We start from the raw sequence: 15,715 nt of genomic DNA on the forward strand, positions 1-15,715 counted from the left end.
GTCAATTCATACAGGAAACATATATATCCACGGAAATAAGCATGAGGTACTACCTACCATTTTTATATTCCTTTCCACTTGTTAATATGCTTCCAGGTCTTTCCATTATTTAGTCAACACATACACTCTAAGCACATTTTATACTCTGAGCATTATGCTAGGTACTATCAGCACACACGTAGACATTACAAGTTTTCTCCACGAAGCAAAGTCCATCTAGTAGATTAGACAGACATACTCCCAAGCATCATAGTGCATTGTGATTAAGCACTGACAGTGAGGTTGGCACAGATGTAAAGATAATTCAGAAAAAAAAGACAATGATGGTAAATAGTTTGGAAATTGGGAATAATGACGAAGTGTGGAGGCTTGTGTGGCCATAATTGGAAATGTGAGGGAGCTTAGACATGACATAGTCTTTATCCTATACATATACATTCCACATCCATCATGCACAATTTCTGTATAAACAGTGCTTTTGCCCATCCATCCATTCACACGGTCTACCTACTGTTTCCTCACACCTAGACCTCTGCCATACTTGTAAAGAACATTCCCATTCCAATCCTTTTCTAGTCATTTTCCTAGCCAATATCAATGTCAATGCAGACATTGGTAAAGTTCCATTACAGTTTTCTGATCTCAGTTGCAGGACCAGCAACCTAAATCTTTATGTAAACACACACACACACACACACACACACACACACACACACACACACACACACACCAGGACTACTTCCTGGGCCTTTCAGTGCATCGCATTTTCTATTCTAGATTCACAAACTCTTTGTAGTACATTTCTCTATGTAATCCAGCTTTCACCATGTCAGTTTTTTAAAACTATATCAATGCCACAACATTTTATGTTTATTTTCTATTTTCTAGCCTTTCTTGTCTTCACTCCTGAACCTGTGAATGCTTAAACTTCAAGGCTCATCAGTATACCTACATGAGCCCAGTTGTGCCTCCTGTAGGCCCTGCAAGAAACATGAAGTTAATCTCAGTCCAAACTATCACTTTCCTCTTACTCTCAAGGAGTTTGACATACCTGCAGAGAAGGAACAAACAGGTGTGATGGCATAGTTACGATTTAGCCCCACCCAGCTCCTCAGGGTGACTGTCATTATTTCATTTTCACAGACTCATTTCACAGGTCCACAGTGTCCACAGGTGTCATTACTAGCTGTTTTAATTATCAACTTCAACAGATGATGGAACCAATTCACAGGAAAGCAATGAGCATCAGACGAGTATTGTTTTGGATTCTTCACCTCCAGCATGCATGGATCTGCATGAATCTTTGCTTGTCCCATATAGTTATAACAGAAAGAGCAGCCTCTGCCTCCAATGATGGTCTACCTTCACTCTGGCTCTTTTTCCTCTTTTGTGCTAGCCAGGGCTTCCTAAAAAACAACAACAACAACAAAAACAGAATCAGTGGGTGAGGAGAGGGAGAGAAGGGATGAGGAGGAGTTAGAGGGAGAGTGGGAGAGAGGAAGAGGAGAGGAGAGGAGAGGAGAGGAGAGGAGAGGAGAGGAGAGGAGAGGAGAGGAGAGGAGAGAAGAGAGTGCGGGGAATTGACTTATCAAATTATGGAGTATGAAGTCTCAAGACCTACTACCTGCCAGCTGGAGAGCCTCTAGAGCTGCTGGAGTAGAGAGTCCAGGCCCCAAGGTCTGAGAGGCAGAGGAGCTGATGATGGACCTCCCAGCTGGAGGTCAAAGGACTGAGGACTGTGGGGATTGTTACTACTACTGCAGGTACTGGAGTAAATCCTGGGGTCTGAGGCAGGTGAACCAGATCTGACTGCTGAAGGGAAGACAGATGCCCTTTTAGGAGTTTGCAAATTCTCCTTATGCTGTCTTTTAATTTACCCAGACCCTCGTTATTACAATGGATGCAGCTGCTCACATGGGCTGAGGGTGGTGCTGCTCCATTTCCTTAACTTGCTCAAGCTGACACAGTCACCAACCCCACTCCTGTATCCTTCTCCACCCAATGCACCAACCACCCAGTCTGTTCTGAAGTCACCCTTGTATTTTCAGCAAATTAACATATGTAAACTTCTCTAAAAATGAGAGCCCATTCTGATTGTTTCCATTTCTAGTTTTTTCTCTCCCCATCTTTTTAACTCTAACTATCTGCTAACAAAATATTATGCATTGTTAGCCCCCACTTTACTAGTCACTGACTATAAAACCTCTCATACATGTAAGCGAAAGTGCATACACAAGCATAAATAATTGAAAAGTATCCACTGAAACAAAGTATTAGCAATAACTTCAAAATAACCTTGCCCCAGATAAAGGTAATTGTGAATTTTTGCTTGCTTTTCATTTATTTAAAATTCATTTATTTAATGTGTCGTGTGTGTGTGTGTGTGTGTGTGTGTGTCACATGAGTGCAGGTAGAAGACAGCATTGGATCCCTTAAAGCTGGAGTCATAGGTGATTGTAAACTGCTCAACATTGGTGCTATGAACTGAACTCAGATCCCCTGGAAGGGAAACAAATGTTCTTAATTACTAAGTCAATTCTCCAACCCTTGTTTTTATTTTTATTTTTAATTTGTACATGCCTAAACAATACATGTATTACTTTATAGACACAGGTTCATAAACTCCATTAACACTGTCAAATTCTGTGCTTTGTTAGTTTTGTACCTGATCAGCTGTGTGAGATATACCTATGATCATACAGAACAGCTTTGGTTCATAATGTCATTAAATATATTGTACACCAACTTTTTTCAGGTTGTTGTTATTATTGCATGAAACCATGGATTTTATAAGTTAAATACCTGACTTCAGTAATTAAGTGCTGCTGCCGACATTCTTGTACATGACTCTTTATGTCCTTGAGTTGCTTTAAACTTGTGAACCCAGGAACAACTTCATATTTACTACAGCATGTTAAATTAGTTTTTAGAATGTTAATTCTGATCTGTCTTCACTGTAAAAATGCAAATATTTGCTTTTCCTGTTGTTACAATTCTTCTCTTTGAGAGATATAAACAATGCCTGCCCCTCCTCCTATGGTCCCAATAATAGAACAAAGTGTGATTCTACCAAAGTTCACTCTGGGAAAACAAGGAGCTGATTAGGCATACTTACAGAGCAATGGCCAAGGGGCTGTGGTCAGGAGCATGGGCAACTTTATGTAGCTACACTGCAAGGACAGCACACTGCATGGATGATGACTCCCCATGCGGGGCAGACGGAGTTTCCTCCCCTAATCCTCCCTACCCATATCATCTAGCCTTACCGAGACCAAGAGACCACATGCAATCAGGGAAGAATTGGATACAACCAGTTAGGAGTGAAAGCTGGATACTCAGGTGAGGGTACCACGACCTTCCTGAACTCTCCAGCAGGGAAAGTATAATAATGAATTAGCTCAGCTGTGATGATCTTTGGTCAGCAGGCCCGGCACAAATCCTGATGATGGCTATGGTTTGGCTCAGAAGATTCTCCTTCATGACAGTTTCATGTCCTCAATAATATTGTCATGTATTTTTCCTATGGGAAACCTGTACATGAGAATAAGAATTATTATATTTTATTGTGTTTTTAAGTTTTGTTCTATTAGTGATGAAATTTAACATTATTTTATGCTTTTATATATCATATAACTTGTTCCTTCTTCTTCATTAATTTCTTGCGTGTTTTTTAATTTTAAAATTATTTAATAAGTTATTTGTAATTACTGTGTCTTATTGATATAGATGGCAAATGTATCTTTTCCTTTGTAGCATGTATTTCATCCCTAACTTTCATATATTTATTTACTTTGATGGGGTTTCATTATGCAGTCCAAGCTGGCCTTGATCTTACATCAGCCTGTCTCTGACTCCCAAATGCTGGGATTACAGGGTACGTGCCACCAAACACAAATGTAGGAAGGCTTGTGCTAACCAATTCTCAATTTTATAAATTTATTTTCTCTTTCTTTCCTCTCTTTTTAAGGAAAGTTTTCCCTCTTCCATGGTCATCTAAATATTTTCTGGCTTTTCTATCTAAAACTTTTGAAATTTTGACGTTTATATTCAATTATTTATATATAGCATTTTATGAGAAATGTGATGCATGAATCCATTCTCTTTAAAAAATACTGGGTACTACTCCTACCTGGCCAGCCTGCCTATTGAGATCAGCCTCTGGGGGCACTGCTTCCCACCAAAACCGGGGTCTTTGGGGGCTTGGCTCCCACAGAAAGCACTTGCCCCTTTGAACTTCCATTTCATGAACAAAAAAAACGATCCACCTGGACTTTCCCCAAAGTTCTCTGCATTTTGAGGTGTTGGGTAGAGTTGGGGTTCATAAGCCATGATGCTTTTTAAAGTAGAAGTCACATCTTTCCTCCTCCTGGAAAACTTGTTACCTTCTTAAGGGTCTCCTATGAAGGCATCAGCAGTGGTTCATTAAGGATAAATTTATTAATTTCATTTATACTAGAGAAGGCAGGTAGGGTGGTGAGGCTTCTGTTAAACTTGAGTTAGAAGATGAAGTAAAACTGGCTCTGAAAAAAGGACAGGGAAAGTATGAGACAGCATTATATTGAGGTGTTCAAGTCACACAGACCCAAGATGGATTGGGTGTTGAAGCATAGTGATCTAAATAGCAGGGACAGTGCCAACGATGGCTATGTGAGGCTTCAGGGACTCCTGTTTGGATGCACAACAGTGGAAATCTTTCAGATCTTCTCAGGGTTGGAAATTACCTGTGGACCTGAAGGGCAAGATTACAGCGGAGGCCTTTGTTCGGTTTGCCTCACAAGAGTTTGTTGAGAAATCTCTAGGGAAGCACAGGTATTGAAGTGTTCAAGAGCAGTCAGGAGGAAGTTAAGTCATACTCAGATCCACCTCTCAAGTTCACGTCTTTATGACTTCAGGCAGAGGCCTGGGCTGTATGACTGACCTGGCACAGCCTGGAGGTACATTGGTGATGTGTGATGTTTTGATCGTGTTCTGACAAATAAAGCTTGCTTGGAGTCAGAGGGTAGAGCTAGCCACTGTTAACCACAGAAGTTTGGAGGACTGTAGAGAGAGGAACAGGAAGTGATAAGATGGGGCAGAGAGAGGATTTTGGCCCTTTTGGACTGAAGGAATGGAAGAGGTAGGAAGCAATTTGGCTGCTCCCCTGCTTATCTGATCTTTCAGGTTTTATCCTAATATTTGACTCATGGTTTTTATTGATAAGATTAATTAAATTTATACATCATCTGGCAACCAACTTTTGGGGCACAAATTCACCAAAAAAGCTGCTTCCCTGTGGCTTTGCAGCCACCAGCACACATCAGAGTCAAACATGGGAATTGCATCCAAAGGAGTCACTGCACCGCTGGCTGGCTTTCCCTTTCTTCCCGAGTGCTCTGAGGGAGTCTGGGAATTTTCTGCTGCAGTCTCTCTACAGCAAACTCCATAGGTGCCTGGGCTCTGAATGCCACCAGAGTGATCCCCTAACTACTAGCCAGCTCCGCCTTGGGCAACTCTGTGCTTTCACTTCCTGCTGGTCACACATGCTGCTTTTACACATTTTCCTGTGAAGACAGCTGGCTCTTTGGCTCCCTTTCCCCCATGGGTTGTAGGCTTTCCCTGAACCCCCTCCTCAGGTTGTTAACACATGATCAGTGGTAGCTGTCCTCAGCCAGGCTGTGTACCACCTGTGTTCTTCACTCAGACATGCTATGCAGTACCAGCCAGCCTTACACTTCACTGTTATTGTCAGTAGATTTGATGAGACCATTGGGAATTCTTAAAGGGGGAATTAGATTAATAAAAAAAAATTTCCCCACGTTAAAAAATGAAAAACACTCTTACAATGGAGGGAGTTAGGTCTCTGTATGATTACACACTGAATGGTTTAAAAGGGGAACAATTAAATGAGGGAATAATTAACTTACATGGGATTTACATAATGTCAATTATAAATATTATTGGTTTAATAATTCTTGTTTTATCCCTTTAAAAGTTGGTTGATATGATACAGGCCTTAGAGAAGATTACTACTGATAATATGCAAGCCCTACAACTAATTGCTAAAGAAAATAATGGAATTTTGATTGATAACTTATAAGCCTTAGAAAGGCTTATTAAAACAGATAATAGAGACATTCAGACACAGACAGAGGAATTTAAAGGACAATTAAATTCACCATTACATTATAAAATTAGAGAGGAAAAGCCCAAGGTTGTCAAACAGCCTACTTTAATTTATCCAGTCTCCTTACAGGAACAATTTCCAAATGACAGGTATCCCCAAGGCTGTGTAAGAGCTGCCTGGATTCCTGTGGAAATGTTGTATTTGAGGAGATTTAAGAAGCAATAGTCCCATATGGTATGCATTTACCTTTTGTGAAGCAAATGTTAAATTCTTGCTCAACTAGTAACCAAATTGGCCCACAAGACTGGAAAGACTTGGTTATAGCAGTATTGGAAACTGGTCCTCAATTATAGTGGAGGAGCTGGTAGAAAGATGAGGCTAGGACCATTGAACAATGGTGTAGGGCTAGAGGTATTTAAATTTCCTAAGACCAACTTCTTGGAGAGGGTGATTATGCTGATGTACAAAGACAGTCTCCATATGATGACCACACCCTGGCTCTGTGCCATGAAATAGCTTTGAATGCTTGGAACAGATTTTCAGAAGTTGGAAAGAGAACTGAGTCATTTACTAAAGTTATACATGGCCCAAAAGAAACCATTGATTTTTTTTTTTACAAACATTGACTTCAGCTGTAATAGAATGATACCAAATTCAGAAGCTAGACAAATAATAATTGAATCTTTGGCTTTTAAAAATGCTAATTCCTAATGCAAAGGGGGCAATTAGCTCTTTGAAAGCAAGATAAACACCCATAGAGGAATGGATCTGAGATACAGTCAATATTGAATCTTATAACCATGATGATGCTTAGATAGGAGAGGTGATTTCCAGAGGCTTGAAGAAAAATATAAAAGCCAGGGGTTTTAATTGTGGCAAACAAGGTCATCTAAAAAGGGATAGTGGACAGGGAAGTCCTAGAAACAATGTTTCTTCTAATCCAAACAGAAGTCTCTTGCCTTCTGGAGTATGCAGAAGATATGACAAAGGCCGACATTGGACCAATGAGTGCAGATTAACAAGAGATAGACAAGGTAACCCTTTGCTATTGGGAAATGCCTTGGGAGGGGGCTCTCAAAGCGCCCATGTCAAATTTGTTTCAGTCATTCCCTGTCACCATGGGAAAAACTCTTCCCCAGAGCAATTAAAGGACCTAATGCCTGTTGTAAAAAAACCAGACTGCTCTGAATGACACAACAGCTTTAATGTCAGGGACCAAACATGAACCATGGAAAAGTACTAGCTAGGCCAGAGAACAAGCCACAGGCCCTAAACCAGATGCCCCCAAAGATAAAGAACAGGTCAGGTAGGTCAGGTAGCATAGCAACAGAACAATGGGCCCTGACCAGTGACCTTACCACCTAGCACAACACCCTGCAGCCTCACGACTTGCACATCTCCCTTCACCTGCACGTACGGCACGTCATGCACCCCTTCCCTCCTTCCTGCCCCCTCACCCTCTCATGCTATATAAGCCTTGCTGAGGAAAATAAAATTTGCAGCTTGATCAGAAACCTGTCTTGCTGTCTTCCTTTTGTGTCTCCTCATCCCTTTCATTCTTTCCCGCAGATGGGTCGCCCCCATTGACACCCTGCTGGCCGGGGCACTTTAGAATATAGAACAAAAATTTCAGGAGAAATTATAAAGCAAATATTTTGACAAACTTCTATAAATGATCAAAGACCAAAGCTAAAAATACAAATAAATGACATTGTAATTGAAAGTCTTGTGGACACAGGGGCAGATGTAACAATAATTGCACCAGAATCTTGGCATTCAAATTGGCCTCTTCAGGAGGTAAATGTTTAGTTTTTAGGGACTGGAACTTCCTCTCAGATAAAACAAAGCAAGAGATGGATGGGTCAAATGTATAGTGCCAGAAAAACAGAGAGGAAAATTAAATCCATATGTGGCTAATATAGCAATGAGTTTATGGGATATAATTTGTTACAGCAATGGAATACCCACATTCCTCCAAACTTAGAAACAAACCATAAACTAACATATATTTCTGGGGAAAGTAATAAAAGGTATTATAAAGAACAGTCACTGACCATTCAGGTTGTACAAAAACAGGACACAACAACTACTGATCTTTCAAAGCTACCAACAGCTCTATCTCTAAAATGGTTAAATGAAAAACTTTTCTGGGTGTAACAATGACTTTTGACATCAGAAAAATTACAGGCCTTAGAAGATCTGGTACAGGAGCAGCTAAATGCTCAATATATTGAAGAATTGACCAGTTCTTGGAATTCTCCTGTATTTGTTATTAAAAAGAAATCTGGAAAATTGAGAATGGTAACAGATTTAAGAGCCATTAATGAGGTGATTTAGCCAATAAGCTCTTTACAGACTGGAATTTTCCTACTTTCTCTATTACCTAAAGAATAGTCTATTATAGTTATTGATTTAAAAGACTTTCTTTACTCTATCTTTACAAGAGAAGGATAAGAAAAAAATGCCTTCATTGTGCCTATTTATAATAATTCTCAGTCTGTTAGATATCAATGGGAGGTTCTCCCACAAGGGATGTTAAACAGCCTCACTCTGTACCAATATTTTATATGACAGCCATTGGAAATGATTCATGTACAGTTTCCTCAATCTATAATTTACCATTATATGAATGGTTTCTTACTAGCTGATTAAAATATAGTTACTTTAGAAAAAAATGTTTGAAGAAGTAAAGAAAATTTTGCCTTGTTGGGAGTTATAAATTGCTCCTGAAAAAATACAAAGAGAAGATTCTATTAATTGCCTAGGGTATAAAATAGGCTTATGAAAAATTCAACTCCAAAAAGTACAAATCAGAAGAGATCAATTGCAAACTTTTAATGACTTTCAAAAATTGCTGGGAGACATTAATTAGCACAATTGAATGGACAATCAAGAGCTGAGTAATTTGTTTCAAACCTTACAAGGTGACAAGAACTTAAATAGTCAGCTGAGAATTGGCTTTGGTAGAAAAGAAATTACAGGATGCACATGTGGAATATTTGGATCTGGAGCTTGATTGCATTCTGGCTATTTTATTTTCTATATATTCCCCTACAGGGATTTTAGTGCAAAGAGAAGATAATATCCTAGAATGGATATTTTTACCACACAAACTGAGTAAAAAATTAAAGACCTATGTAGAAAAGGTTTCTGAATTGATTCTAAAAGAAAAATTAAGACTTTGTCAATTGATAGGAATGGACCCAGCAGAAATTGTAGTACCTTTTACTAATGCTGAAATTTCCTCTTTATGAACAGAAAATGAACATTGGCAAAGAGCTTGCAGTAATTTCAGGGGATACATTAGCAACAAATATCCCAAAAGCAAGAGAATATATTTTATGAAGAGAACTAATTGGATTCTTCCTCATATTGTATGGGGAGCACCAATTTCTGGAGTCCCTACATTCTATACTGATGCAAGCAAATCAGGAAAGGCAGGTTATAAATCAGGAAATTTAAGTAAAGTGGCTTGAAGCCCTTATGATTCTGTTCACAGTCAGAACTATATGGTATTCTCATAGTATTATTAGATTTTCCAGAATCTCTTAATATAGTTACCAACTCTCAATATGCAGAAAGAGTTGTGTTACATATTGAAACTGATGAATTTATTCCAGATGATACAGAATGGACTTTGTTATTTTTTCAGTTACAAGAAATAATCAGAAATAAAAACCATCCCTTATATATAACACATATTAGATCCCATACGGGTCTACCAGGCCCTCTAGCACAAGATAATGATGAAATTGATGAACTATTGGGAGGAAATGTGCTAGAAGTCTTAGAATTCCATAAAAAATACCATATCAATAGCAAGGGTTTGAAAAAAGATTTTTTTTACATCACCAGGCAACAAGGCAAGGAAATTATAAATAAATGCCCTACTTGTTTCTTATGTAACCAAACTCCACTACCTGCAGGAAGTAACCCAAAGGGTACTCAAAGAAATAAAATTTGGCAAATGAACATGTTTCATTTCTCAGAGTTTGGAGAATCAAAATGTGTACACCACACTAAACAAAGATACGTACTCAGGATTTCAATGGGCAACCGTTTTGAGTTCTGAAAAGGCTGATTCTGTAATCATACATTTGTTAGAAATTATGGCCATCATGGTGATACCTGTACAAATTAAGACTGACAATGCTCCAGCAAATGTTTCTAGTAAAATGAAACAGTTTTTTGCCTATTACAATATAAAGCATATTACAGATACACCACGCCATCCTATAGGGCAAGCAGTTATAGAAAGTTCTAATTGAATTAAAAAAGATATGCTTAATAAGCAGAAAGGGGTAATAAATATCCCCAGAGATAGACTGCACATTTATTTTAACTTTATTAACTTTAAATTTTCTGAATGCTAATGAGAAAGGAATGGCAGCTGCAGAGAGACATTGGATAATAGAAAAAAACTACTGAATTAAATCAGCCTGTATACTTTAAAGATGTTTTGACCTCAGAATGGAAACCAGGATATGTGTTACACTGGGGAAGAGGTTTTGCTTTTGTTTCTACAGGAAACAAATTGATAAAGGTTTGATTTGAACAAGGGAGACCTCTTGATTAGAAGAGATGATAGTTCAACAACCAGAGTGATCATCCAATTTAAATTAATTTATACAACTAACAAATGCTTTTCATTTAATCAGATATAACTTTTCAAAAGGAAAACTCCCCAAAGTTAGGGTTGGGGCAGGTTTGTTTTATTTTGTTTTGTTTTTTTGTCTTTCCAGGTGAATGAAGGCATCCAGCTAAGGAATCTGAAGACCACTGGACAAATGAGACATCTGACGAAAAAGGACAAGTTATGCAGAGAAAATGCCCCAAGAGGAAGTATAAATTGATCTATTGGTATATCACATTTCCACAGGACAAAATTTCATATATCTTCCCAAATGATTGTTTCTGCTGTTATCTATAGACATATAATGCAAATGGTCTTTCTGCAGTCCCAGTTCAATTAAAAATTAAAGCAGATCTTTCTCCTTTGCTAAATCCAAGCTTGCTTGTTAAAATGAAAATTCAAAATCTCTGTCTTATGTCAGAAGAGCCACCTGATATATGACAGAATAAAAACCAAAATTAAAAGACTATTCTTTTGCCACTAATCTCCTACTCTTTTGGTTTTATTTTGAGTCTTTAAATTTTTTCTTAAGTTATAAGTATTATTTAAAATATTTATAAAATTAAAAGATACATGCTACAAACTTTTTGTCATGATATTAATGGTCATATAGAGTACTAATTATAGAAAAAGTCTTCATCTGGCTTCCTGTACATGACTTCTAGTTTGAATCTCTATCAGTTAACTAGGAAGAATTAAGTTTTTGTACTCTAGATGTACATAACAAATTATGGTCCTTTAACCTCTTTGAGATCTGCTGCATATGACAATTAAAATGTATAAGTTTTCTGCAGTGAACCATGACCATGCCTAACAGTGACCTTTGAAGTCCCAAAAGGAGGGTAGGGCCCCACAATGATGATTCCACCTGGACTATGGTAACTCCACTAAGATGACAAACACCACTCAAAAATCAGCTTTGTATTACAAACTGCTCAGGACAATTTCAAGGTGGCTAGCTGAAACGATCCAGCCTCACAGACTGCTCTAGCCAGGACTTCAGACAAGCTGTGCACTTTTCCATTACACAGAGACTAGACAACAAATGATACAGCTAGCTCTCCCAGGACTTGACAATTATACCATTTTTTTTTCAGGGACCCCTGAAGATGCTGTCATATCCAGACAGCAGGAAGTAATTCTAAGAACACAATGCCCACATTCCCAAGAGGTACGGTGGGTGGTTTTTGGTCATTCAGTGGGCTAAGGATATTTGTCATCATTTAGGGGGATTAGTTACAAGTTGTTATTGGTAATGATCAGGACAAAGGCTGAAAAAAGGAGAGCAGATTCAGGGATCTTGTTCTGAAAAGAAAAAGAGGGGCTATAGACATGAGAGGATAAAAGGGTAGATTATTGAATCTACTTTTAAACCTAAAAAGCAACTACTAGTCTAGTCTTAAATAGTTTGCATTGGTTTGGATTTTTGTACATTGATACAAATTTGAGGTTATTTTTGTTATACTACATATATGTTTGTATTCTTGTTTAAGATATTTTTGTATATTGATACAAATTTAAGGTTATTTGTATTAGAACCTACTGTACCTATGTTTCTACTCTTACTCAAGGCATTGTACCTATACAACTTATTTAACAATGTAATGTAAATTGCTAGTCCTTGAAAATTATTATTACAAACTACTTAGGATAATAAAAAAGTGCAGGTTAGCAGTTAGTCACCTATTACAGTCAAACTTGTAGTCATGTTAGGTTTGTTTTTAAGGTCAAACAAATATATTTTAGACAGACAGGTGATCTTCAAACACTTCATAGATCTCCAGAATATGGCATTTAAGATGTTTTAATAACATAAGGTTCTTTTTTATGATAATGAGACATGTATGCTCCTGGCAGCATCAATCTACTTCAGAGAATATGATGGGCATCAAAGAAACCCCATATAGAGTTTACTTTCTTTGTGGCAAAATTTAGCCCTGGGCAAGATAGTTTCTTTCCCTCAACTGCTGACAGTATGCTGTCAGAATTGGACAAGCAGGACAGAAAAGCAAGTAACTGCTGAACTTTGCCAAGATAAGGCAGGACAGTCCTTCAAAATTCCTGCTTCACCGAAAAGTCTGTCAGATATTCTAGGGCTACAGGCCAATGATGGATGCCTCAACATTACAGAGGAACTTTGGGTGACCATTCAGGCAGCCAGCTGTTTCTTTCATTTCTTGTTTTGGAAGTTGTTTGCTCTGCACTTCATGTTTACTCAGATAATATTATATCATTCTTAGGTCTCTGAAGGAGTTGAAGACTAGATAGTTATAGTTTTCATTGTTAACAAATTCAGAAAAGAAATTCACAAAAGAGGTATAAAGTGTGTAAGGTTGAGAGACATAAAAAGATAGTTTTGGGTTGGTAATGCAATTTAGGATAGAAAGTGAATTAGATACCACACTTTGGACTCACCAAGATAGGATAGATAATGGAGCATTTTCTCTAAATTTATCAAATGCTAATGGACTAGACATTGTTAATGTAATTATTGCCTAAAATATATATATATATATTATTGCCTGTATATATTTGTATATAGTTATTGTACTAATTGTATATAGTTTTACTATGTTAGTTAAAACCTTAGCTTTTTATCTAGACAAAAGCGGAAATTTTATGTGATATTTTGTTGTGTTCTGACAAATAAAGCTTGCTTGGAATCAGAGGACAGAAGTAGCCACTAGCTAACCAAAGAGGTATGGAGGACTGTAGAGAGAGAAATATGAAGTAATAAGGTGGGTCACAGACAGGATCTCAGCCCTTTTGGACTGGAGTAACTGAAAAGGTAAGAATCAACTGTGGCTGCTCCCCTGCTTCTCTGATCTTTCAGGTTTTACCCAGATATTTAACTCCTGGTTTTTATTGATAAGATTAGTTAGATTTGCACATCACATTAGCATTACAAAACAGGGAGGCCTGGATAGAATGAGGTCTGGTGCCTAAAGTATGGGCTATGGGAGCTGTGAAGAATACAGCAGTCTCAGTGATCATTATGGCCTCACTACTGACCTGTTTGGAAAAATCTGCAGCTACTGTCTCTCAGGGATGTGTTGTGGAATATTATTTTAAGATGTGTTATATTTGTTTATGCTGTGGAACATTTAATAATGCAAAGGTATATTGCATTCTTTTATGTTGCATTTGTTTAAATCTGTGAAGTTGTGTTTCTTTGCCTGTCTAAAACACCTGATTGTTCTAATAAAGAGCTGAACAGCCAATAGCCAGGCAGTAGAAAGGATAGGTGGGGCTGGCAGGCAGAGAGAATAAATGGGAGAAGAGATCTAGGCTCAAGGAAGATCAAGGAGTGAGAAAAGAAGGGGCCAGCCACACAGTCACACAGCCAGATACAGGATAAGAAGGAAAGAAAAGATATACAGAAATAGAGAAAGGTAAAAAGCCCAGGGGCAGAAGGTAGATGGAATAATTTAAGAAAAGCTGGCAAAACACAAGTCAAGCTAAGGCAAGATATTTATAAGTAATAATTAGCCTCCATGTGATTTTTTTGGGAGCTGGGTGGCAGGCCCACAAAGAACAAAAAACCAAAAGAGTAAAAACAGCCAACAACAGAGATGTATGACCCCAGACATGGAAACAGAAGTTCATAGCGCAGAGCACCACAGGCCACTGTGTCCACATGAGGGGACTGCCCTACAAAGCAATGTATGGTGACTCTTACATCTTTTCTCCACTCAAACCTGTGAGAATTCATAAAGGAGACTGGTCCAGAAGAAAGAATGATGGGAGAGGGTGCTGTTGAGTTTACCATCCATGAAGAAGCAGTGGCAGTTTTGGCAAAGGACAGGGCCAAAATGCAATACAGACACTTAGAACTCCTCCTGAATTCCAACACCCTTCCATGATGAAAGTCTTGGAGAGATAAGGAATGCTAGGACATACCTAATCATAATAAAAACAATATACAGCAAGTCAATAGCCATCAAATTAAATGGAAAAAAATCAAAGCAATCTCACTAAAATTATCAACAAGACAGAGCTATCCACTTTCTCCATATGTATTCAATATAGTACTTGAGGTTCTAGCTAGAGCAATAAGACAACTGACGGGGACCAAGGGGACACAAACTGGAAAAGAGGAAGTCAAAGTATCATTGTTTGCAGATGATAATAGTCTACATAAGTGACCCCACAAATTCTACCAGGAAACGCCTACAGCTGAATTCAACCACCGGGCTAGCAATGGGGCTAACAGCAGCCAGGCGATGCAGGGCACAGGATTGTCACCTGCCAAGCTACTTACAGTGACCATGGAGAATTAATGTTCACTGGCTGGCTCAATCTTCTTTCTTACTAGAACTCAGGACCACAAGCCCAGGGGTGGCAGCACTACAGTGGGCTGGGCCCTCCCACATCAATCACTTAGAAAATTCCATACAGTTTGCCTTGAGCTCCCTACTATCTAGATGTTTTCTCAATTGTGGTTTCCTACTCTCAGATGACTCTTGCTTCTGTCAAGTTGATGAAATTAGCCAGCACTATTATTTTATGGGTTTTAGCCACTATTTTATTAAGTTATTAATAGAGCTGTAAAACATCAGCCAGCCTTTTGATTCTTGCATAAAGCTAACTTAGTAGTTAATAATTTGTGTGTGTGTGTGTGTGTGTGTGTGTGTGTGTGTGTGTGTGTGTGAATATATTGCTGGATTTCCCTTGAATTTTGGAACAGGATACCTCCACCACCCATGGTTCTGGGTCCTTATTCTGATGTGGTTCTTCACACTTGACCAACACTATTGGTGTCTTTCCCTCTTGTTTCTTGGTCAATCTGATTAATAGCTATATTTCATTTGTTGTCTCAAAAAGAAAATATGGTCATGTTGAATGTCATCCTTGCTTTATTTTCCATTTTTCAAATTTTTGCAATTTATCTTTCATGCCAGAGGCTTTAAAAAATACAGCAGATGACAACTGATATTCATAAGATCAACCCACTAGATGAATAGCTCTGATGAAGGAAA

The 15,715-nt window shown here is 38.2% G+C and overlaps 1 pseudogene; it reads left to right on the plus strand.

Moving 5' to 3' along the window:
• The first annotated feature begins 1,701 nt into the window (after positions 1-1,701).
• LOC128110601 (heterogeneous nuclear ribonucleoprotein F-like) lies at positions 1,702-15,016 on the plus strand (annotated as a pseudogene).
• Positions 15,017-15,715: the final 699 nt, after the last annotated feature.

The sequence above is a fragment of the Peromyscus californicus genome, unplaced genomic scaffold (assembly GCF_007827085.1).
Source record: "Peromyscus californicus insignis strain IS unplaced genomic scaffold, ASM782708v3 Scaffold_15__1_contigs__length_86483966, whole genome shotgun sequence".
NCBI lineage: Eukaryota > Metazoa > Chordata > Mammalia > Rodentia > Cricetidae > Peromyscus > Peromyscus californicus.